This window comes from Symphalangus syndactylus, chromosome 21 (assembly GCF_028878055.3).
Source record: "Symphalangus syndactylus isolate Jambi chromosome 21, NHGRI_mSymSyn1-v2.1_pri, whole genome shotgun sequence".
Lineage (NCBI taxonomy): Eukaryota > Metazoa > Chordata > Mammalia > Primates > Hylobatidae > Symphalangus > Symphalangus syndactylus.
This window is the reverse complement of record NC_072443.2, coordinates 38443277-38470450: the sequence shown is the minus strand read 5'-3', so window position 1 is coordinate 38470450 and position 27174 is coordinate 38443277. Positions and strand designations below refer to the sequence as shown.

Genomic DNA, 27174 nt, shown 5'->3' with positions numbered 1-27174 from the left:
GGACTCCTGCCTATACATATGTGCTTTATGTTTCTATCTTTGTGTCTATAAATACTCAATCACTCCAGAGGCTGAGGTGATAAGCTGTTCTAAAATATGACAGGTATCTGTCACGTTTGCAGCTGGTACAGGCTTAAGGGCTAAACGTAGTTATATTATTCATTGACGGTCAAATGATAAAAGGGGCCAGAACTCCCCAATGAAGTTCAGAGTACAGGAGTTCTTGTTCTTTGCTTGAAGACATTCTCTATTCGGTTTAAGGTCAGGATCTTCCAGCATGTTGAGGCTAGAAAAAAGGCACTTTTACATTTACCTGTGCAGCAAGGTTAACAGCCTGTATATCCTTACCCTAACTTTCCCTTCTTTGCCTTGACCCATGCTCACTTGTGAAAATAATAGTACTGTAGTCTTGGTATTTAGTAAGGTATTATATAGTGTCCCCTAAAAGTGATTCCCTAGATATCTAACAGGGACATTCTATTTTAATATATACTCAAACTGAAAATAGGAAACCATCATATTGGAGTTGAATGCTTATACTCTACGGAAAATACATTTATATAAATTTGCAAATTGTCAAATAGTATTTATTAAGTGATACTTTAAAATTGACTCCAGGAAACCAATAGGAAAGATTCAAAGTTAAGTATGTTTCTCCTTAGTTTGTAATTAAATTTTCATGTTCATGCTCCCACATGAACAATCAACTTTGTCAAAAGTGGGCACTACAGGCCGGGCGCGGTGGCTCATGCCTGTAATCCCAAGCACTTTGGGCACTTTGGGAGGCCAAGGCAGGCAGATCACCTGAGGTCAGGAGTTCAAGACCAGCCTAGCCAACATGGTGAAACCTCATCTCTACTAAAAATACAAAAATTAGCTGGGCGTGGTGGCGCACACCTGTAATCCCAGCTACTCGGGAGGCTGAGGCAGGAGAATCACTTGAAACTGGGAGGTGGAGGTTGCAGTGAGCTGAGATCACACCACCGCACACTCCAGCCTGGGTGACAGAGCAAGACTCCATCTCAAAACAAACAAACAAACAAACAAACAAAAAAAGTGGCCACTATGAGATTGGACACTACAATCTAACTTTCTTCAGTCATTATGCTACTTATGTTTTATTTGTTCGCTCTTTTCTGGGCTTGGGATTAATCTGTCTACATGCTGTTTAGTACCAGATCCCAGCAGAATTTTCATGGTTCAGAAAATCCCAGCAGAATTATCAGGGTTTGGAAAATCTCTGTAATAATGGAATTTTTCATTCTTCATAAGGTAACTGTATTTTACAGTCATCCTATTAACCCTTATGTCACCCCGTTGAAAAAGGAAGCTTGAAGAGATAGCCACACTTACCAGGCTGAGACTAAACTTTTTACTTTCCATATTGCCTTTTCCATTGTTCCAGTGCTTCTTCACAATACTTAATTTTTCCCTTAAATAGTACAATTAAGAATTAATATCTGTAAGAGCTAAATCTCTGATATCTGTTACCCCAATACTCTCATTTTATGTCTAAACAATATAATATACCATTGTGATAATTTTGAGAATGGCTACTGCTCTGGTAAGAATATCCTTAAATCATTTCTCATATATATTTCTCAATATATTTCTCAATATATTCTGTAGACATCTATAAGCTCCGAGATGAGGCAGGGCAACTCTTTTGTTGGTTACCTGAGTTTAGGCAGTAGAGCAGTGTGGTTAAGAGTGAAGACTATGTAGATTCTACAATACCATAACCTTAGGAAAACTAATTCTCATGCCTCAGTTTCTTCATCTGTAAATTAAGGATGAGGAGAAGGAGGTGGGGGACCATAAATTTATTTTTATTATAAAATTACTGTGGGGAGTAAGTAATCTAATAAATGTAAAATATTTAAACCAATACCTAGTATATAATAAGCACTCGATAAGCAGCTGCTGTTATCATCATTACCATTATCATCCTCCTCATCATCACTTACTCTTATGCTACAGGATCATGGTTAATACTTGTTAGGAAAAAAACCTACATGCACAGACACCATCACACGTGAACACACTCCCCCGACCTAGGAATGCTTGCTTGTCCTAGCTGTGTAAGCTTTACCTACAGGTTGATCTTAATATTATCCCAAGCAAAGAACATATAAGGAATCCATGCTTTGGATGAAGTGAGCTTGGTACTGAGTTTACTTTTACCACTGGTTTCAAGTAGCTGATATAAGATCACTTCTTTGGTGGGCCTCACTCCTATTACCTACTCATTGTCTCTGGCTGCTCTCGTCTTATTACTTAAGTCTTTCATGTCTATTTTCCCTCCAAACTGTAAATTCTGTTAAGCATGGTCTAGTCTAGGTCTGTTGATCCAGTGGTTTAGGTCTATAGATCAGTCTACTACTATTATTCAATAAATAAATGTAAGATCAAATAATGAATGAATGAGTTTCCTTCTATTTCCAGCTTCTGGGTTAGGTCCTAGTCCTGGCTACCTGATGTGCTAAATGCTGACCTCATTGTACACCTAGGCCACCCTATTCACTATCCCCGGTTATCATTCCCAGTCTTCCAATCCAAACTCTCTTAATTATTTTTGTCTTCTTGCCTAATACAAAACCCTTAATACCAGTACCTAGTCCATACAGTAGGCCCACCCTCCTATCTGCTTCATCTTTTCCTTCATGGAACTGTGAACACCACACTAGAAGCATGTTTTTATGCCTTTGCCAGTGCTGTCTTTCCATGTGGAATTAGAACTTTAATCTTACAGGTGATTCATTATTCATCTGCATTTTAATCTGATGCCCTTGGCTCTAATCCTGATTCTGATCTTCATATTATGTTATTCACAAACCCTTTTCTATATTTATTATATTTTAAGAAAATACACATTTATTATATTTTAAGAAAATATATCAATAACAAATGAGTAAAAGCTGATATCAAGTTCTGTCTACAAAAATCAGCATTAAAAATATTCGGCATACTATATGGTATACCATTTGTTTTGCCTTTCATTATGCTTCTTATCTTAGCTGCTTGATGAATATCAGATATCTTATACCCTGAACTTGGTCTCAGTGGCCCTAAACCTACCCTATCCCTAGGCTAGTGCTGACAACATCCAAAGCTTAATTAATGTCAATTTTTACTGGCAAATGTTGGCATTAGTGTAGTAGTATGTCTAATAGTGAATATCATGTAAAAAAGAAAGGAGCTGATAGCAAAATGCAACATTATTGTCACTGGAAAAGACCACTGACCATTACATGTGGATATATATTTATTGTGTTCCTGTTATTGTCATCCTCTTTTGGACCTTTTTTTAATAAAACGATGGAGAAAATTTTGTTAGAAGTGGTACACTTTAAATTTAGAAACAAGTATGATGCTAAACTTAATTCGCAGTTATCATAACAGTTAATAATGTTACTATCAGAAACACGATACCTGCTCACAGAGAGCTTATGGTTTTTATACTCTTATTGCAGAGACTAGTAATTAGATCATAAAACTAACTGGAAATTACCAGTCTGCCATTATGCACCAACATGAACAATAACGAAACGTAGTGAGTACTACAAGAATCTGCATTATGGTGGCCTAGAAAGGAGTATAGAAGGCTTGATTAATAGTAGAGGGAGAACTTTAGCTGTAGATGTAAAAGCTGGATGTTGAAAGATAATGGAATGAAAAGCCTTTTGGAAAGAAGCAAAGATGGTAGCCAATGGTGTAATATGGGAAAACAGAGAAGTAGGGAGGATGAAGAAAAATATCAACCAATGGAAATAAAGTTGGTGTATACAGGAAGTAGTGAAACTAGAAATGTGAGCCATGTTATTGAAGACTAGGATGTGAATTCCAAAAGGCAGGTAGAGTCCAGATTTATTTTTTGTGGGTGATGAGAACAATAGCTATCATACAGTTAGAATGCAATGAGGATTTGCTGAATAACTGAAACACTTACAGAGACAAACAAAAATAATGAAAGGCGTGTTTTAGAAGTTAACCTGGCTATAGTGTGCAGAGTAGATTGAGAGGGTTGAGATTAGTCAGAGATGCCAACTGAGGGGCAATGACAGTAATTTAAGTAAAGAGCAATCAAGACTCAAATACACTCATGACTGTGGGGATCAAAAAGGGACATTTCAAACAACATTTAACAGCACTTTCCATGTCTCCTTCCCCACCAACCCTAATCCTAGTCCCACCTAGGATTGGGTAATTGTAACTGTAAAATACCTCCTAAATGCCTGATTTCCTTTGCCTTTTGATTTGATGTTAGCAAAGTCCATTACTCCTTATGGGGTAAGTCCAGGTTGGGAAGTGAGCCCTCAGGCTCATTGAAGCTTCCAACTTGTGAGAACTTTGTTATAGTATGTTCCTGAACAACATAAATTACTCTTGATGTTTGCCAGCTTGAGCATAAACTCAGGGACACACAGACTCTTCTGTGTTCCCGTTTGTGAGTTTCTGATATGCAAGACTCTGTGAGATCTCATATACCATAGAGTGTTGATCTACACAAGGGGATTCTGGAGGAGCATTCATTCTAGGTTCTTAACTGTACCACCGGTATAGTTAGGACTGCCTCCTGAAAGTAGAGAGAACTCTTCTTCTATATGTTCTCCCTTCCTTCTTCAGTTCAACCAAATCAGCACCAAAAAGAAACCTCAGGGCAGAGCATATGCTAGCAGAGATTTCAAACTCTGTTATATGCTTGAGATAGTCCCAGAGATCCAAAGGATATTCTGGGACTTGGTTGTTAGAAACAGCGCTCGTTAACTGGCTTTCGTTGTATGCCTAATCCACCCATCATTACCTAGCATATATCCTGTTGGCCTTTCTTTGGACAATTCCAAAATTTTTTGAAGGATAAAAATTTGGCTAATATATTACTTATATATTCAACTTCCTGGTTAACCAAGAATTGTGTGTACACATTGCTATGTTCTTCTCTTATGGCAAGTGCCCCATTTTATATTATGGTATTTGAGTGAGTGTCTTTCACTACTTACGTACCCTGAGCTCCTTCTAGATAGGACCAAGCTTTACTTTTCTCTTCATCTTCTCATTTCAGCAAAATGTATATGCCACACAGTAGACCACCAGTACACATCTTTGGACTCTCCTGATTTCATGGATTTTGAATAGGGACAACCCTTTATGAGTTTTCTATCTTGAGTTCTGAGTTTCTAATGTGGAAAATACCTCTTAAATGCCAACCTCTCATGCCTTCCCAACCAGTCAACCCCAGTTACATCCAAGGCCTAATTTTGCCCTGCAGTTGGGATAAAAAATGTGAAATTGACAGCTCTGCTTGTCAAACCTGTCTGTCTGCACTACACAGCTCAGAGTAGCATCATTTAGAGAAAGGGTGTTTGGAAAATTAAACAAGGACTGTGTGAATAGGAGACCCATCGGCCTGCAATGGAATGACAGGTTTCTGCCCACAAACTGGGGTTAAGACCTGCATATTGATGCTTCTTTTCACCCATTTGTGAGTAATGGGTCTCACCCCATTAGTGGGTGCATTTGTTATACCACTAGAAGCTGTTATGCATTCTCTGTAAGTCTGTGTGAGGGAGCCGTAGATATACATAAATATGTACTTGCCAACAAATCTCTCTGTATTTATTTGCCTGTCAGTGGGAGCAGACAGGGCACAGCTCTTTGATGGGCAAGAACTGCGGGTCAAAACCATGTTCTTGCTGCTGCTGTTGCTGCTTTGGCTGCTGCTGCTTTGGCTGCTGCTATTGCTGCTTCTGCTGCTGCTGCTGTGATTGCCGTGGCTTTATCATTTAAGTCCTGAAGGAGGCTAGGGGCAGCTTGTTAGTTCTCGTTCTCACTTAACCTGGGAGGCTAGCTCTGGTCACTGACATAATTAAACAGACCTTGCAAATGTTGACTGCTAATATTCTTGTGGCCAGCAGAGATGGACTCTCAAAACCATGCTCACCTACAATCTATAATCTTTCAGTGTTCCTTGAGAGTCCACATATCTCTGTTATCTTCAAACACCGTGTTTAATGCTGTCCTGATGCTGTCTGATCCTGGTGGATTCTGCCATCAGGTGTATTTCCTGCTGTATTTCACTGTCTTTCAGGCCCTACCCCATTCAGGATATACATTGTCTCCCAGCAGGAAAAAATTATTGTGCTCCAAGCGTCTAAGGGAAATAGTCTACTAAACCAAGTGCTTATTTTAGCAGCAGTTATATCCCTACAACTCTCTACGGCATTGACTTTGGTCTTTATCATCTCAATATGCAATATGCCTTATGAGGAAAAAGAGTTTTTTTTCCCCCAAAGTGAAACCATACTAATGATAATAAACTGAATTTAAGATTACTTTGTGTATAACAGAGCAAAACAAGCAGAGCAGGCTTGTGTTTTTAATCTAGGCCTGTTTACCAGTTAATTTGATAGTGGGAATTAATTGTGCAATTTGTAATATAACTACAGTAAAACCACAATTAACGAATATTCTTTATAGTCATTGCTTCTCTGTCTCATGCTTGTAAGATGGCATAGACCATTCTTTTCTTCAAAATTCAATTTTCCTCAAAATTGTGGAATTGTTGCAAAAGAAGTGACAGGAATATTTTTGTTTCTTGGTTAGCTTTCTTGGTATCCATTTAATAGAAGTCTAACTGAAAGACACTCAGAAGTGAGCTCATCTTAGATGGTGTTTCTGACTGTGCCTTTCTAAATGGTAAGTGGAAGAGCAGAAGAGTTTTGTCTCAGAACAAATTTGTAAGGAAATAGACTGATTTATCAGAGAGATGAGATGATGTGAAAGGTCTTATTTCTACCTGTCAAAAAGGTATAAGACAGATGTTTCACTAGGCAGGACAAAGACTGGACTCAAATATGGTGGTTTCTTTTCCTGTTTATTTATGATTGGTTTACTTTTTAAAAATCATTATTATTGTTAATATCTCTGTAATGCAAACATGGCAGATCTGTTCTAAAGATCACTTCCAGTAGAGTAGAAATTAGTAATATGATCAACCAGATGGACAGGCAATGAAATAAAAGTAAAAAAAGAAACCCTCTGTTACATGACGAAGCATATGCTTTTATTCTTGAACACATTAGAATTGATACTTGGGAATTACAGGTTGGTGCTTCTGTGGGAATGGGCTAGTTAACAGCCCTGTTTGACTTTTTGCTAATCCTGAAAACTCAGTAAATGTATCTTAAGCTATTTTAAAGGAACATAAGAGTTTATGGTTTGCTATGAGAGTCTGCACCTGCTTAAGACACACCACAGAAACATTAAAATGGGATGATTCATTAGGAATGAAGAAATGTTTAGCTATTGTACAAAGTTTTCTCCAGAACAGTGTTTCCCAAACATCCCTGAACTAAGAATCATCAGGGTCACCCTTGAAATATGCACATTCCTGAGTCTACTATAAACCTAGAGAATAAGAAATTTGCATGAAGGGGCCTTGGCATTTGGATCTGAAACAAGAAGCTAGTCAATTGGTATGATTAGGGAAGTTTGGGAAATATTGTTCTAAAAGATTTCTTAGAGCACATGGGGAAATGATTTATTAATTTATTCATATAAAAGTGATCCTATAGTTACATTTCTTCCTATGCTCTTCCCAGGAATTCAGAGCCATTTCAAGTGAGTAAAGAAGAGTCTGCTTTCAGACCGGTGTTTTTGTTTTTTTAAAGCATCTTTGTTTCTCTATATCAATTGCCTTATGCTTTTTACTCCCAATCCTTCCTAGTAAACAGTCATCGCATAAAAGTTCCTAGATTAAAAATAGTGGATCTTGAGTTCTAGTTTTGGCTAGGACACAGAGCTGTGTTACTTATATCAGTATGTACCTTCTCATCACTTCCGTTGTACTGTTAAAGAATTATGAGATGGCACAAAATGTAATTATACTAGCTGTACGTTGTTACAAATGTTAAATTCTTCTGCAGCCTTGTTTGGGGGCTGTAACCATATATGATGATTTTTGTGCTTAATGAGAATGTATGTTCAGGTTTAGATATGTCCATGAGTGTTTACAGAGTGTTCCCTATTTGTAAAACCAACTTGAGTCATAGTTTAGTCTAAAATAATCAACTCTTTGGAAAAATTATTTTCTGGTTCTGGGTTGCCAGAAGCATCTTCCAGGAGAATTATTGACAAGGGTTTGTCATATTGGCAGATATGGGTTTGTCACATGATACATACTGATTTATTAAAAGAGTAAGAGAATGAGGCTGGGCATGATGACTCACACCTGTAATCCCAGCACTTTGGGAGGCCGAGGCGGGCGGATCACATGAGGTCGGGAGTTCGAGACCAGCCTGACAAACATGGAGAAACGCTGTCTCTACTAAAAATACAAAATTAGCCAGGCATGGGGGATGCATGCCTGTAATCCCAGCTACTTGGGAGCCTGAGGCAGCAGAATCGCTTGAACTCGGGAGGTGGAGGTTGCGGTGAGCCAAGATCATGCCATTGCACTCCAACCTGGGCAACGAGAGTGCAACTCCATCTCAAAAAAAAAAAAAAAAAAATGAATGAATGAATAATCTTATGCTTTTTCTAGTTATTAACACTTTTAAGTCCATAGACATGATTATAACCTCATATTGCATATTGAGATGATTATAACCTCATATTGCATATTGAGAATTATAACCTCATATTGCATATTGAGAATTATAACCTTCAACTAAATGTTGGGGCACTAGTAGCAAAATAATTTATTTATTTGAGATTGAGTCTCACTGTGTCACCCAGGTTGGAGTGCAGTGGCGTGATCTCAGCTCACTGCAACCTGTGCCTCCTGGGTTCAAGCTATTCTCCTGCCTCAGCCCCCCAAGTAGCTGGGACTACAGGTGCCCACCACCACGCCCAGTTAATTTTTGTATTTTTTGGTAAAGACGGGGTTTCACCATGTTGGTGAGGCTGGCCTCGAACTCCTGATCTCAAGTGATCCACCTGCCTCAACCAACTAAAGTGCTGGGATTACAAGAGTGAGGCACAGTGCCTGGCCACAAATTTTTTTTTTTTTTAATATTCAAAAATAGCCATGGCTTGCAGTTGCTATAAAGCTATAGATAACTCCTTCACTGGGCGCAACAGAAGAAATAGGAAAGAGAGAAAGTGCTGCTCCAGAGGTTCAAAGGTGAAGATAGAGCAGTGTAGTGGTGGAGATTTATGTTTCCTAATCTCCCTTGTCAGCCCAGCATGTCTTCAGTATAAATACACACGTGGCAGTGGCCTATGCACTCATTCACACTTCAGGGAAGCCCATGGTTTCCTTTTCTCCTCCATTTTAGCAGTGGGCAGCCTGCAACCTTTTGATCAAGCTGACTTTGTATGTTACATGACTGAACTCAGCTATGCCAGACATCCTTAAGGAAGTTGACATTTGTGTACTTTGAAAGAAAAAAAAAGAAAAGTGAATCCCAACTGCTTCCTCCTGCCCTTTTGATTAAAAGAACGGTAAGTCAGCAGGAGAGGTGCTGCTTTTAACAAGCAGGGGTGTGCAGCAACTGATTGGTATCTTTCTTTGAAAAAAAGTAGAAAAGATTGATGTTAAACAACACTAATCAGAGTTGATTACAGGGACTGAATGAATTCATTGATGGGAAAGAACCATGCTTCCAGAGACAACAAAAGAGATTAGATAATTGTCAGGGGAAGAGTATTTAGAATAGTGCTGCACATCTCTGACAACCAGGAATCAGTTCCCCTAGCTCTTTAACCATTCCTTAAAGTAGGCATATATGTGCAATAAGTGCAGTTCTCTGCTGGGAACGTTGTTCTCACCAAGCTCTTCATGGCTGGCTCTTTCTGTTCATTCAGATCTCCACCTTCCCTTATCACCTTATCTAAAGTAGTGCTTCCATCACAATTTGGATGGGCCTGAAAACCATTTTTTGGCATTCCCAACCATCACTCTATCCTCTGTCTGGAACCACCTGCAGTTCATGAATGGATCATATTCTGTCTTGCTCTGTACGTTTTTTTTTTTTTTTTTTTTCTGTTACCTATACCTAGAATCCCTTTCTATCCTCTCAAATCTTTGCCTTGTTAACTTCTTCCATCCTTTAAGTTTCAGCTAAGGCACCCACTCCTCAAAACTTGTTATGGAGCTTCCTCATTAAAAGTCAGAGTCCCACGCCTCTGTTCTCTCACAGCTATTTATGCTTAACTCAATTACAGCAGGTTATTCACCCTGTGTTATAATTAGTTGGGTATTTCCTTTCTCCCCACTAGATTGAAATATTTGGGGGCAAAAATTATGTCTTTTGTCTCTGCATTTCTAATGTTAGCAAAATACACAGAACATACTTGGTGTTTAATTAATACAAATGAATGATTGAATGAATACTCCCTACCTACCTACCTCCATGTTTTAAAATCGTTGCCTAAAATAAGAACAGAACCCAGAGGAAGAAGTTCTTACACAAAATGGGTAACTCACTGATTATCTTTTTACCAAAAAGTCATGGGACAAAGGAAATAGGAAATTTAGGAGCTTTCACTTCACCCCTGCTCTTGTCTGTGGCTTCTAGATTGTTCTAGATGGCATTCTCAATACAAATATGAGAAAGCAGCTTATTGAATTGAAGCTATAATTTCTGACTAGTGGATAAATGTGTTATTTTACAAAAAAATTATACTATTACATTTATTATTAATTATAATGCACTGTCTTTATAGGCTTCTCCTTTAGGAACTTTTAAGTACTCAACATACATCATCTGCCTAATGATGTATTCTGCCTCCTGTTAAGAATTTTATGCATACTGAATACATCGCCTAAGTATTATAGAAGATTGATAAATATTATATAATTAATAAATAGATTTTACTTATTTTTAAAAAGAATTTTACACATTAAAATTCCTCAAGAAATGTGTTTGTTCTTATTACATAGCAACAAGCAAACATCCAGGTCTTCTCCACTCAACACATGGAAATTATCCTAGGCTTTTAAAGGGATTCATCCCAACTAGTTCACAGCTGCAATGCTGTAATGTCATTTTACATTTTACTGGTAACTCAATTGAGCTTAGAAAGGAATAACTGTTTAATAACATCTTAACAATGCTACAAAGTCAAAGGGAAGAACCGGAATCATTTTATGCCCCAAAGATGCCATTTGGACCAAACCGCCAAGATTTTTTTACCACATTTACCCAAATATTGGCTGCACCGGTAGCTAAAAGTTGGGAGAAATTTATGGAGCTCAGGAACCATTTTTATCATTGCTATGCCGTTCTCATTTTTACTTTAATATGAAATTATCTTTTATTTAGTTTTTAAATATATATTTGTTCAAATATATTTTAAATATATTTGAAGAGGCAGGCTATGTATTTCCAGGGTTCAAAAATCAAAACTATGTAAAAACGTCTTCATTTCTTCTCCCCATCCACCTTTTTCTCTTTCTCTTCCCATTCGTAACCACTTTTATTCATTATTTTTTTGTGTAACTTTCCAGTGGTCTTTTTATGCAAAAAAAGCGAATATATATTCCCTCCTTCCACCTTCTTACACAAAAGTTAAACCGCTTTATACACTGTCCTCAATCCTGTATTCTCCAGTATTTCTTAGAGGTCTTTTGCCATTGATACATAGGGAACTGCCTTAATCTATTTTATAGTTTTGCAGTATTCCATTATATAAATGCATCATGGTTTATTCAGTCCCGATTGATAAACAATTTTTTTCATTTCAAACAATATTACAGTGAACAACCTTATATACAAATCATTTCATAGATGTGCAAGTTTATCTGCAGGATAAATTCTCAGAAATAAAATTATTGATCAAAGGGCTATATGCATCTTGAATTTTGAAAAGTTTTGCCAAATTGATCTCAACAGGAGTTGGATCAATTAGCAGCCCCATTGGCATATATAAAAGTACCTTTTTACCCAAGCCTCAACTATAAAATAGTGCTTGGTTAAGCTTTTGGATTTTTGCCAATTGTATTGGTAAAAGATGGTATCTCGGTATAGTTTTAGTTTGCATTTTCAAAATTATAAGCGATGTCAACCATCTTTTTTAATATGTTTAATGGCATTAGCGTTTATTTTTCTATAAGGTGTCTGTTCATCTCCTTAGCCTTTTCTTTCTATTGGGTCGTTAGTCTTTTTCTTATGTATTTGTTGCTATTTATACATTAAGATGATAATCCTTTTATCTATGTGAGCTGCATAAATTTTTCCCACTTTTTAAAATTACTTTTCTTATGGATTTTTTGGCCATACTGAAGTTTGTTTTTAAATATAATCAGATTTACTAATCTTTTCTATGTATCTTCTAGAAAATGAGCTATAGGTAAAAAGTACTTTCTTATGCCAAGATTATAAAGAAATTTACCAATATTTTCTTTTAGTACTTTTATAATTTCATTTTTTATATTGAAAGATGTGATTCATTCAATGAGAATTTAATCCAGAAGATATTTTAAGGGTAAAAGAGGATCTGAGGAAAAAGAACCATACTGTTCTCAGAACTTGATAAGCTGTGGTGGACCTACTGTAATTTGCATAGTACACTAAATCTTATCTCTCTCTGCCGGTGGAATACAATACAATTACAATGAAAATGAACAATCTGGATTTTAAAAATAAGAACAACCATGTTCACCCCTTTAAGTTATTCACCTTTCCTCTTTCTGTGTTGCTCTTTATTTATTTGTTTGCTTATTTCTGTGAGAAGGCCATGTGCTAGCAGAAAGAGCATAAGTTAATAACATTATTTATTGGTACAAATTCTAGGACTCTATTCAATTCAGCACTTAAATCTCACTGGTAGTAAAATACAAACTAACATTAAATAGTGCTTAGAATATAGATGGCCCTTAGAGTCAGAAGCTCTGAATTCATCTGCTGTACTCTAGAGTATCTCTCTCTCTGCCATGATTTCCCTTTGTATAAAATGGAGGGAATGAGATTGTTACTTCAGTAACAGGAAGAAAAAAATAGATACTTTTAATTTAAAAGTGCTTTGAGTTTTATAGAAAATTCGTCCATGACATAATTAGCTGATGATATTTTCAAATTATATAGCATGTGCGTTTTTGGGGGAAGTTTTATACAAAAGCCTTTTTTCCCCCGTATACCAGTTAATATGTGCTTACCTTCCTCTATATTTTGTCTTCAGTTTCAAAAGCAGTCTTTCAATAGGTGTCTGTTCTGGGTGCTGGAGATACAGCAGTGAGCAAAACAGGCACATTCAAATAATCCTTGTTTTCAAAGACCTAACATTTGGAGAGGAGAGGCAGAAAGTAAACAAATATATACATAAAAACAAAGCATATCAGAAGTCAGTAAGTCCAATAGAGAACAATAAAGAGGGAGCATAACAGAAGGTGCTGGGAAAGCACCTTCTATCAAAGAATCCTAAACAGTTAGGAGTGAGCCTTAAAAGAGTGTAAGGAGATCTCAGAGTTCCACGTATACTATAATGACTTTCTGTATCATAGGGAGAACCTGAACTAGACATATGTGAGAACCAATCACTTATCAACATGTTGGCTTTATTCAAAATCAAATGACAGCTTATGTCAAACTTTTCTACAGACATCTCATATGTGCTTGGGATACTCACCTCTCTCATCTCAGCCAGCCTGAGTGTCAGCCTTTAGGTAACTCTATAGAACTTGTTATTGAGAATGAAGGGCCAATGCTAGTGTGATTAGGAGCTAGTGAGATTCTTGTTCAAATCATGTGAGATGATTAACTTCAATAGATGCAGCATGATAATCTCAGCTGGAGGAGGACTCATTAAATATGAGGACCTTTTCTCTACCACTGATCTAACGTATCCCCTGTGGAGCCTAAAGACCAGAGGTTTGGTGGATTATAATACTCATTACTGAAATTATGAAAGCTAGAGAGTTGTCGACTGTGCTTTCTTCAAACCTAGATTATTGACAGAGTAATATTCCTTGGTTGGCACTTGAACTCTCCTGTGATCTAACCCTAATTTACCTTCCCAGTTTTATTTTTACTACTCTCTTTCACAAACCAAATGATCTGCTTTTCCCAACGTGTGATGACCTTTTTGTTCATGCAGTTTATTCTGCTAGAAATGATTTCTCCTTGCTCTCTATACTTTGAAATCCCAAGTATCCTTCAATACCTAGTTTAAAACATCCTCAATATGGAATCTTCTTCCTTAGCCATTTCTTTAGGCCATAACTCATCTCTGTTTTATCTAGCTATTTATCCATTATCTGTCTATATATTTAGCTATCTATTAATCATCTATCATCTATTTATTTGCCCTTTTCTGAGATACTTAATATTTATTGTATAATGAATACATGAATAAATTAGATTTCTTATCTTTAGAAATTCAAGAAAGATATAAGCTGAGAAATAGAGGACAGATATGGGAATATGGGCAAACTGTAAAATAGAGATAGTTTTGAGTAGATTCTATTGTCTGCTTACAGCAAAATATTAAATATAATGTAAATGCACCTTGTTTGAATTGTTTCTAGAACTAGAGAGTTTTGTCTTAAGGCTTCCCAGGCTGCTGCCATGTGTGAGATAATCTGGAAGAAGGTCTCTTTTTAGAATTTATGAAGAATACATCTGAGCTGATGTGTTCAAGCTACATCATAAAGGTGTAGACTGTGCTGACCTCTCTCACTTGATACCTGTTGGCATTGCTGAGGTTGGCTCTTACTTCCTATCTGAGCTCTAAAGATAAGAAAGCTAATACAGTTAATAAGGCTTTTGTGCCCCTCATTAGTTGAATCTGGTATTTTCAAACATAACTGTTTTTCTTGAGGTCTGCGCAGCAGATGGCTTATTTTAAAAATTCCATTCTTTCTGAATATTTTCCATAAGTAAAAGGATGTCCCTAGAGAAAAAAAAAAAAACTAAGGCATTAATTTAAGAATAAGTCCCAGTACCTCAAGAAAATACAAGCAACAAAATGCAGCAGGTTGTTAGTATGAAGTGAATTGTGTAAATATATAGCTTGGCCTCAGTTAGTAACATGATATACTTATATCTGATGAGACTGGAGGGAGAAAATAGCACTTTAAGCCCAGAGTCGGGTTTAGTTATGAGTTGAAGGTGAAGTTTGTACTATTTAAAGTTTCATTTTATTTATAGGCCTCACTAGTGAGTGTAGGGTTTCCAAGAAAGTAGAATACATATTTTCTAACTCAGAGCCTTTCAATGTAATGAATATGATGAAGTTAATGCAAGTATTATTAATAATATGATGGAAACCTGTAACCAAACATCCAGAGTAAATAGAGCACAATGAATTTACCTAATTGAGAATCTCACATTAAAGGAATTTCTAACTATTATATGTCATAATGTGAGGGATAGGGCCTTCAAGTGAAGTATTGTCATTGCAAATAAATTCCACTAGACTTTCTAACCAGATAAAAGAAAAAGAAAGCAATCATCTCTGGAAACTGCTGTAGTACACTCAGGAATTTTCAGACCAAGGAGCCTGAGGAGAGAGAGGTAAGAGGATCTAGAATGTGTTACCTACTCACAGACTGCTCCCAGTAAATCTCCTGTAGACCCAGCCTCCACCTGAACCCCTGCCTTACATCAGGTCTTCATCTCAATCTGTTGGGAATCCTTCTCTGAGATTTTATAATGTAATTGCTCTTTGATTTGATAACAGAAGTTAAGCCTATACCTTTTCATAATCACCTTACCCAGAACATATCCATTATGCAAAGGAAGGAAACTTGTAGAGCAATAATGTTTTATTTTAGTTGTACTAGATGCTTTCACTTGTATTATATCAACTGTTCCTCAAGATAAACCTCTGTGATGGGTGCTGTCCATTTTAGAGGTGAGGAAAATGAAGTCTTAGATAAATTTTATACCATTTTATTTGGAATCTTATGTGCTCACTCTCTCTCTTTCTCTTCCCACTCCCCTTCACCCCCCATAGTATTAGAAAAATAATAAAGCTCTGGACATGGTTTGGACTTCTTAGTACAGTCATGTAACCCTAATCTAGATAATAATCTTAAGGAAGATTTGGAATGAGTCTGATGTAGATTTCTTCATCTACTTCTTAGTAGATTTGTGACATTGGGCAAGTTTTTCAACATTTCTATGCCTGGGTTTTCTCATCTATAAAATGAGAATAACAGCAACAATAATAGAGGTATTTTGGAATTAAATGCAAATAATGTAAGTAAACTGCCCAACCTATAGAAAGCAACCAATAAGAGATAGCTATAAAAATTATTATTGTCATTATTATCTTCTTTTCAATAACAGCAACAACAAAGGTAGGAAAATTCTTTAATTTGCCGAAAGGCAAATAAGATACTTAAAAGATGAACAGTTATACCAAGGTATTTTGCATGAAAGAGAGGGTTCATACCCTTCTTCAGAAAATGATCCTCAGCAAAGAAAATATTAAACGGTATTATAATTAATAGGTCAATTGCTTAAAATATCACACCAAGTATATCACCTTTCTGTGTTTTTCCTTCAACTTTATTAGCCTTTGAAGAAATTCTAAGGCAGAGCTCCTTACAGGGAAGCACCTCTGTGCATTCAGAAGAGAAGAACATTTCTGAGTCCTCCAGAAACTATTTCAGTATGTATACTATAATAATTGTGGAACATGAGGCCACTGTTGCCTTCAACTCCATGGCTTCCATCATGAAATGCCACGTACTATTAGGAAATAGCACAGAGATCATGTTTTTCAGGGGGCAATAGCAGATGAATAAAGAACCTGTATAATTTAGGGAAGTGTCACATATAGCCCATGCTATTTCAACAACGTCCTGGCAACTAAAAACAGTGTGGTGGTGAAGGTGTCTAAGAAGGTATATAGCAGAACAAATGACACATAAAGCTGTTTTGGGTCCCCCCCATTAAGGGAATGTAAAGGATCTTTCTTACTTACAATGTACAAAGCAGAAGAGACTTTGCAAACTGGACACAACCCAGCAAAAATTCGACAGTGGTTACTGTTGGGTCAGAGAATTACAAGGCTTTTTGTTGATATACTTCATGCTTTTTTAGTGCTTTCAAGTTTCTTGTAACTAACATGAATTATCATTAGATAATTATTTTGAAGATGCTTCCATTTTGAAATATCATATATTAAATTTTCCAATATAGAGAAAAATCAAGAGAAAAAAATTCCTCATATTCTTGCCACTCAGATATCCCTATTGGCATTATATTTTAAACATATGTTTGAAGAATTCAAACAGAATAGAGAAATATATAATTAGAAGTAAAATTCTCCATCTTATTTTCCCCGAATACATCAAAAGTATCTTACATATACGTCCAGAAGAAAATGTTGGTGTATATGGCTATCTATCATAAATATGAGGAAATTTTAATAATCTTTATTAAGTGTCTTCTACACCTATGTCTAAAGTAAGCCAAAACCTCTCTGCTTATTATATGGTTACAGGGGAAAATCATTATATTTATGTGTATGTATGTGAAAGTTAGAGAAGATTTCCTTGAACCTTAATTTTACAATATAAAAATTTTACAGTCTAAAATGACAGAATGGCCACAGGCAAAGTGGATAATGTGTCTTTGTGATCCTGGCTGAATTGTGGCCTCACATGGAAGTTGGCTTACTTCTTGAGAGTTTTAATGCAGTCACTGATTACAGTGTCTGAGATTTTACTGCAATTTCCATTTGAGTTAAAACTGATTTTGTCTTCAAAATAAAAGCCTTTAAAGACAGGGAAAATAATTATTTTTCCCATGGCAGGAAATCTAAATCCTTTCATTTTATCTCCTAACGTAAAAAAGAAAAGTACCAAGAAATTACTGAAAAGTTGATGCAAAAACAAAACCTCTATTGAATATTTGAGCTATGGAACTTTATTCTCCAAGTATATACCTGCTAATGTCCATGTATCCAAAACAGAGAGAGCCAGATGTAGAAAAATAACTTACACCAAGGCTTTTTGTGATGCTAGCAAAAAGTCAGCTAGGGCTTTGTGAAACCATGTTGCTGCAGGTTAAAAACCAAAACAAAAAACTTACCCATGTGCTTTTGAATTGGAAGAAGAATTTTGTTTTTGGGCCTTGGCATGATCGCTTTATGTAAAACGTGGAGATTGCACAACTCTAATATAGAACAGTAAATGCACAAACAAGCCATATTCTAACCTTGAAAGTGTGACTGCTTTCAATGGCACAGTGTATCAAGGTCAAGAGAAGCTGCCCTCAGCAGATGGAAAACTTTCAAAGTAAAAAAGCTTCCTTTACATTTAAAATATATTGAGTAACACATGATTTCTAAGGAATACTTGGTCGTTCTAGTTATAACCATGGCTCACTTTTGTTATCATGTGTCAAGTAACTGACTCGTATATTTTCCTGGCAGATGTTTTCTGTGGAGAGGCAGGAAAAGAGAGGTGAAGGAAGAAGGCATCCCTCAATATCATGCAATAAACCCACTAGGGGTCACCACTTTCAGTAGGACTGTGGAGAAGAAAATGTCAGAGGACACATTTGTGTCTTGGCAAAAAATAGATTTCATGACACCTTGACTTTTCACCTTTTATGCATATGGAGAATTGCTTAGGAGGCTCCAATGCTTATCTGTGCCTGTGGGCCTTTGTATATTTTTTTTATTTTGAATTTGCTTTAGGATTGAGTTGGGCAGTATTTATATTTGAACTTGTTTTGTTCAGAAATAGTTTGTTGAAGTTATTCTATAACATGTATCTCCCTTAACTTTTAACATACCATGCAATGAAATGATTAAAAGTGTTTGAGTGCTTTGGTAATGCAATGCATTCAGAAGGCTTGATCTCACATCCTGTGTAAGGAGTTATGATTGAGCTTTAGAGATGAGATGCCACATGCTTTCATGTCAGTGTTATGGAAGTGATTTTCTTCTTTCTTGTTTCTTTCCTGCCTCTCATTCTGTGTTCTTTCTCTCCTCTTGCTCTTCCTTTCTCTCTCTCAGTTTCATGAAAATTCATTTATCTGTGACATTTAAAGACTCTGTCTGAGAGGTGTCTGGAGCTGTGGCCGGCTGTGTACATCAATAGTTTCTTACAATCTGGCACTCTGTCAATATTTGGGGGCCTCGATAACCGCACTTAAATGCAGAGCCTGCCAGCCATCATGCTCTTAGTGTCTCAGTAATGTCTCTGAATGAATGGATATTAGTATGTCAAATCTTTTCACAACTGGCAACACTTGGTAGACAATATATAGGCATCTTGGATTTGCCTTCTACACCTTTCTGTTTGCCTCATTTATATGATGTCATGTTTCCCATTACATATAAAACTAGGAATCTTCAAAAAACAGTATTATAAAAATTGAAGTAAATGACATCATTGTGCATTCTAAGTTTGGTGGGTTTTATAGTATACATGGTGATGGCATATAGGCAGTACTTTTTAAGATTATATTCTAGGTAGTTTTCATTTGTTTGATTTTGTTTGTATTTTTGCTTAGGTTATGATATTTGGGCCAAAATTGTTGTTGCTGTTTTATAGTAGAAATGTGTATGGCTCTAAGGCCATTGAGACCTTCTAGGTGAAGTCTCCATAGCTTCTGTGTGAGCCTAGTGCTAGAGAAATTTGGCTACATAAAGAAGAAATATTACTGTGTTGGAGAGATAAGGTTGTTCTCTGAAACAAAAACTATTTACGTTTTCAAACGTTTCTCAGTTGTCCTCCCTACTCTATCAGTTAAATGTCCCATTTATAAATTGAATAATTGAAGCATTATTATGTCAACTTTCCCATGAACTGCCCAAGATGATAGCATATTGGACTTTCAAGGTCTACAAGGGAGACCAGTATTACAGCAGCATGTTTGTTAGTGAACTTCTGTGAGCTCTTAACCCATGTGTAGCCTTGACCATATCTTGTGACAAGAATACGTCAGGAATCTGAACTCTAAAGAAAGGAATGGGAAAGATGAGAGCTTACCAAATACCAGTCTTATCTTAGAGATCTGTGTCCAACCTAGGATAAGCATGCAAGACTTTGCCCAGTTTTTAGTCATGCTCAGATCAAGTAACCCAGGTTTCCAGATATCCAAGGGAATACCCTGGAACTCTTAATGCTCCTTGGAGGAATCATTAAATGTCCTCTTCCTTGGACTCATTGAACCAGCAGTAACTCCTAAGTTGGATGGATCTCAATCTTGATTTCAATTCAGGTCTCTAACATTTGAGTACTTGCTTTTCATGTAGGTGCTCAGGATCTGCTATATACCATAGATTTTAAGGTGACTTGTTGAGACTGAGAAAAGAAATGCCTAATGAACAGTATTAATGCCGTCTTAATACAACTCAGGACCTATACGACTTTTAGTTTCTCATCAGAAAGGGAAATGTACATGTTATTCCCTCATAATTTTGAGCCTTTTGTAGGGATAACAGTGCATTTGACCAGCTATAAATGTGGCCTCCCGATATTATGTCATATTTATAGAAGTTATTTTTTAAGTCCAATCAGTCATTGCCTTTGGTAGAAGGAAGTTCCCTTTGGAGTGTTGTACTAAACTAGGCAGCATGGATGGACAAATGAATTTCCCAAGAGCTTCAACTACCAGAAATCATCTAATAATATAAGGGCTGACCCCAAAGTTTTTTAAATGAAAAAAGAAGCATGAAGGTTGAAAGAATAAGAAAAAGGAAAATATTATATAAGTATAAACAGATTTATGACATGGCCTGCATCAAGAGATTTGGTATTGTTTTCCTAATTCTTATACATTAGACTAACATGCACAGCTTCTGATGAAGAAACATAAATGCTCTCTTGCCCCAATCTATAGTTAGATCTGTTTCTGTGGTCCCAGAATGAAGGCAAATAAAACATAACATACACAGCATTAACCATGATTTTTTATACCGCTAAAACTTCACCTCAAGATATGACAGAGAACATTTTTGGTATTTTCCATGGATGGCTTAGAAACATGCCTTTATTACTGTCAATAAGACTTACCTGCTAGACTAAGACCTTACCCTCTTTTTGCTGTGGATTCAGAATTTTATGAGTATACATTATCTGTTCTTTATTATATACTGTTTGTTTTATGCTAGACACTAATCCTTTCTGGAGCAGAGGAAGAAACAGGAATGAGATGAGAACACAGAATTAGCCTGCAGAATATATTTTAATAATATATTGGGAGGCCGAGGCGGGTGGATCACAAGGTCAGGAGATCGAGACCATCTTGGCCAACATAGTGAAACCCCGTCTCTACTAAAATACAAAAAATTAGCCGGGTGTAGTGACACGTGCCTGTAAACCCAGCTACTTGGGAGGCTGAGTCAGGGGAATCGCTTGAACCCGGGCAGCGGAGGTTGCAGTGAGCTGAGATCACACCACTGCACTCCAGCCTGGTAACAGAGCAAGACTCTGTCTCAAAAAAAAAAAAAATGAGAAATTGTGTTTGCTTGTAGATCACTATAGACACACTTTGAAACTACATTTTAATTTATGGGTTGCAATTTAACCATCTCTTTTCAATTAATACTAAAATGTTTTTTGCCTAAAGTAAGCAAGATTTGGATTCCTCTTCTTCAGAAATCCTAGCAACTTCCTCAGCTCTTTCTTCTTTAGTATATACTTTGTCTACTGATTACATAGTAAAGTGAGAGAAATGAGAACAGTGGGACATATGTGTTGATGGAATATGCCTGATTCTACCTCAGCAAGGAAGGCACATGTATTGACTTTAGCCTTGACTACTCCTGCTAAAAAAGAAGTAGTTGTTTGACTGTCTGGCTTGAAATCAACAGAACACTTGAAGGAGTTGTTTAAAAGGTCTACCTTAACACAATGTAAAATCTACTATATTACGGAGATGAGTTTTGTTGATATTGCTGTGAGGCCTAATGACACCACTCAACAGATACTCACACCCTTACTCCAAAAGACACTAGAGGTAAACAGACTATCTATGACTAGTTATATGTTTTTAGTCACAGAGACACCTTTATTCCAAAATCTCCTAGGCCAGGCGCAGTAGCTCACGCCTGTAATCCCAGCACTTTGGGAGGCCAAGGTGGGTGGATCACCGGAGGTCTCGAGATATCGAGACCAGCCTGACCAACATGGACAAACCCTGTCTCTACCAAAAATACAAAATTAGCCATGCGTGGTGGTGCATGTCTGTAATCCCAGCTATTCAGGAGGCTGAGGCAGGAGAATCGCTTAAACCCGGGAGGCAGAGATTGCGGCGAGCCGAGATCACACCATTGCACTCCCGCCTGGGCAACAAGAGCGAAACTCTTGAAAAGAAAAGAAAATCTCTCCCTCTCCCCTATTTTTGGGCCAATAAATTGTCATTCTTCTTTTTAGTTTATAAATTTATAGTGATTTCCACCCCTGCCTTACTGAAAAATCTACTTGCCAACTTTCATCTCAAAACGACCCCAAGTAAGAGGTGTTACCACTGATAAAAGAATGCTTTTTAATACCTCAAAATATCTACTTTTTTAGAAGATGTTGATGCTGAATTTTCAATTCACATATCCCAGGGGACATTGCCATTGTTCCTTTTGGAAAAATAAGCCTTTGAGATAGCTGTACATGTCTCCATAATGAAAATCTTCTTTTCCTCAATAATTATAAAGCATACACTTTTCAGTTTTTGCTTATGTCATAGTGGGCTGGAAGCTACCTATTTAACCAGCAGTCATGGACCCAGCAACCATTTATATGCCCAGAAGTAATGAATGTTGATTTATGTATGTGAATCTGTTCAAATCATATACTAAGAGTAGAATAGATTATGAATGTATAAGAATAGATAAGGCAGGTAGAAAATGTATAATATAGATTTTTATAGAATAAAATATTATAAAAACAAAACACTGGGCAAAAATGGAGAAAAGGGGACAAAAGAATAGATTAGAATAAGTAATCTCTTTAGTGGAAGGTTCTCTATAAACTTAATAGATAAGCCACTTATTAAAAAATTGTTATGTTTATATTCAATGAAATTTAAAAGTAAGTTAGTATAGAAATTCAGACTCTTGCACAAATGGTGCTCTATGGCTGATCACCCAGGAAGGTTGCTATTATACTTGAGTTCAGCTTACTAGTTTGTGGTTGGTGATACTTTCACATTTACCTTCATTGTCTCTTTTCTGCCAAAAGGAAACTCACTATTTGGGAAAATGCACTTAAATACAACCATTTTTAATAATTCTATCCTGCAAGTTATAGACATGGAACTCTAACTTTTATTCCATGAAATATCCTAGGAGAGACCTAGTGAAATTGATTTGCCCATCGTTTGATGATACCAGGACACAATGCCTTGGTAATATATTATCTTCTTTCTTAGCCCGATGTAAGTTTTGCTGAACTAAGGCAAAGCTAGTATTATGATATAACTCCACGTAACCAGCAGAGCCTTTAATTCTGCCTCAAATGACCAAAAAATAAAAAATTCTAACCTATTTATTTTGTGGCCAGCACTTCAGAATTCTCAGGAAATGATTAGTAGGAGATGAGATTCAGTGTTGAGAGATATAGAAGTGACATGCTATTGAGGTCAGTCCTGGATTCTGGCTTGATAATCTAGACTAGATACATGTTTTCCAATATTGGCAAATTCAGTGTATTCTAAATTATTGTTAAAGGCATTTCAAAACCTCAAAATGAAATTAATTTTCATTTAAAATTATATTTTAAGGAATAGGCAGGGAAGAGTGATGCAAAAATCACATTAACAACAGGATACCAGAACTTCTAAATGGTTGCAAATCATTATTTTAGATGTTGAGGACAAGAAATGCATGCTTTCAAAGTGCAATGCTTTTATGTACAGTGTCCAAATAACAACAATTTGAGAGATAAGTGTAACTAACCACTTCAGAGGGAGGACTGAAATGAACACTCAGTAAAACTGAGAATAAACAAAATGTTGTTAAATAAAAGTTATTGTTAGTTTTCTTCAGGAGAGAAAGCAGACCTCAAAAGTGGCATTTCATCCACTACTTCTTCATCACTTGTATAGAGAATTCCATATAGCTGTATTAATTCACCTGTACTAATAGCTGGTGAGCTAGCACCAAACACCTGAGCATGCTTACCCATGTTTCTTCTTTTGTGTGGGATTGTCTTCTTTTTCCCACATATTTAAGACTCGAAAATAATAGACATGTAACTTTGTTTCTTTTGAATCTTATGAGTCTTATATTTTTCATTATCCATGATGGTTTGGTAAATGTCATTGATGGACTGAAAATAAAGAATGACTTCCTCTATGGGAAAAATAGCATCTAGAAGTAGATTATAGAAAGTTAATCAAGAGTATGAAATGTCAAACTGAAATTTTAAAATAGCTATAATAGTGGAATGTATAAGAAGCATGCCGAATATAGATATTTCTCTTATTTCTAATGAGCATAGATTAGACACTTAATCATGCTTGTTCTGATTTCAGATAAAACTGAATACAAACATCTTAGAGAGACAGAATTATCAAACCCCTCCAAACAAATTTGATATTTTGGGAAAAAATTCTCAAGGAAGAGTCAAAAACATTGACTTTTTTTTTATCTGGGAAAAAGGAATGTTAAGGTAGAGCCCTAATAGTAGCTGTTAAGCAAGTAATGAGAAGTGGGAAACAAGGCTTTCTCTCTTTTCTTCACTGAGGTCTGATAATGACAAAATATGCTGCAACAGAAAATTTTAAAGTTTGATAATGAGATAGGTTCTTAATAGTGAGTGCTAAACACTGAAAGGGAAGTTGTGAGATTATCCTCTATGAAGCTCTTTAACCAGTATAGAGTCATATCTTTCTGGAATGGTCTGCATGTGTCAGCGAGAAGGGAAGAAATGACTTCTCCAAGTGGTTCACATTTTCTAGGCACTTTCTCCTTACCTTTCTTTTTCTTAAAACCACTGTTACTCAGAAGCAAAAAAAACAGCCAAAAGTTACCAGGACTTCCAAATGTGCTTGACCAGGGTGAAAGCAATAGAAATGCCACCAACATTTTAATGGAGATTAAAGGATCACTCTTAAGTTACCATCATTTCCTATAATAACTGATTTACTACAAACTTGAAATTGTGGGTACAGCTGCTGAAATTTTTATTTATTTATTTTTATTTTTTGAGACGGCGTCTCAGTCTGTCGCCCAGGCTGCAGGCTGGAGTGCAGTGGCACCATCTCGGCTTCACTGCAACCTCTGCCTCCCAAGTTCAAGCGATTCACGTACCTCAGCCTCCTGCTGGGATAACAGGTGCCCACCATCATGCCCGGCTAATTTTTGTATTTTTAGTAGACACGGGGTTTCACCATGTTGGCCGTTCTTGGTCTCAAACTCCTGACCTCAGGTGATCCGCCCGCCTCGGCCTCCCAAAATGCTGGGATTACGAGCGTGAGCCATCGCACACGGCCTGAAACAATTTATAATACTTGTGAAGAAAGGGATTAGAGTTTATTGTTCAGTGCTTTGTTAAAAAAATATGCAGTAGACTTTTAGTGGAAAACTTATCACATTTCACTTTCTGTTTGTTGCTGTCAATATTAAAAGCAAACCCATTACCAATATACTCAAATCATTTCCTTCCTATGGCATTAAGTGAAATATTTTTGATTCATCTCCAAAAATATGAAGTTAACATGGGTTGGTGGTATTTGCTATGAAATAAGGGGAGAGGTCCACAGAATGTAATTATGGAAAAATACACCATCAATTCAAACACAGACACATGCATATATGCATATGTATGTGCGTCAGTACATATTTACCCCCAGGTCTTTATACTTACAAGCACTTTTCTAGGAACTGAAGCTATATAGGTAAAAATATGTTTCTGTTGCTAAAGAGTGTTCACAGGTTGGTGGGAAAAATAGACATGAAAATTTTTATGCAAAAAGATGAGTATTGAAGTAAAAGTATATGCAAGGTGTTATGTAAGTTTGCCGGGGACAGTTCTGGTTTAAGCCTGTAGTCTTGGTATAATTATTTATAAGGCCCTTTCACCGTCAAAAATGTCCCTGTTTAGACAATAAATTAAATGGTCAATCTATCAATAGCCATATCAATCAAAGATGCCTGAGGTTGTCCAAGAAGATTTTCCACAGAATAGGACAGAAAATCAAAGAGATTAAGAATGCTTTGCCACAAGTACTACCTGCATCCAAATGGAAATGAGAAATGGGTGTGACTGGCTTTTATTTCTCCCTGGCTTGTCAGAGGCATAGAGTGGGAATTTAAATCATGTTGGGTGAGGAGAAAGGGACAAGGCAGGACAATCTAAACCCAGTTGTTGGTATGTGATACACACAAGGGTTGTCATTAAATGAGTCATTAAACTAATAATATTCTGAAGCTCTGAACTGAAATTTAGGGTGAGAAAGAACTAGATGCACTAGGGGGGATTTTAGAAAGATAGACTATGATATGGTTTGGCTGTGCCCTCACCCAAATCTCATCTTGAATTGTAGTTCCCATAATCTTCATGTGTCGTGGGAGGGACCTGGTGAGAAGTAATTGAATCATGGAAGCAGTTACCCCCATGATTTTCTTGTGATAGTGAGTTCTCATGAGATCTGATGGTTTTATAAGGGGCTTTTCCCCCTTTGCTCAGCACTCATTCTCTCTCCTGTTGCCCAGTGAAGAGGTACCTTCCGCCATGATTGTAAGTTTCCTGAGGCTTCCCCAGCCATGCGAAACTGAGTCATATAAACTTCTTTTCTTTATAAATTACCCAGTCTTGGGTATTTCTTCATAGCAGCATGAGAACAGACTAATACGGATTAAGATTCAGCATAAGGAAGAACAGAACAGAATAGACAGAAGTATCCTACAGTGGAGAGTTCTGTGCCCTGGTGGTATGCAGCAGAGACTGGATGATCACTGTGAGCACCAGATTAAGACCCAGACCATAGGTTATTTAATGTTCTTTACCATATTTTTGCCCTGGGATCTTAGGATTCTTCAGGCATGGGGATTTTTCAGTAGCTATTAAGAATTCTGTGTTTGGGAGACCCCAAGAAGTTAAAAAAAATGTGGAAATACTATAAGAAAAAATTTTACATAAGCTAAAACCACTCTTGTGACCCACTCTGAACATACACTAAAAAGAGACCAGGGAATATAATGCAGATCTCACTGAGTTTATTCTTTGCCGCACATTAAGGAAAGCAGCCATTCCACACATAATGTTCAGGAGACATTCCTCACTCAGGTTTCCACTGGTTGGACACATATTCATTTTAAGATTGAGTA

At 36.7% G+C, this 27174-nt stretch overlaps 1 protein-coding gene across 16 annotated transcripts in view; it reads left to right on the top strand.

The window, feature by feature from the left end:
* The window catches only part of ZBTB20 (zinc finger and BTB domain containing 20), an 833136-nt gene that overhangs the window by 532404 nt on the left and 273558 nt on the right, over positions 1 to 27174 (top strand). The gene's annotated exons all lie outside the window — the stretch shown is intronic.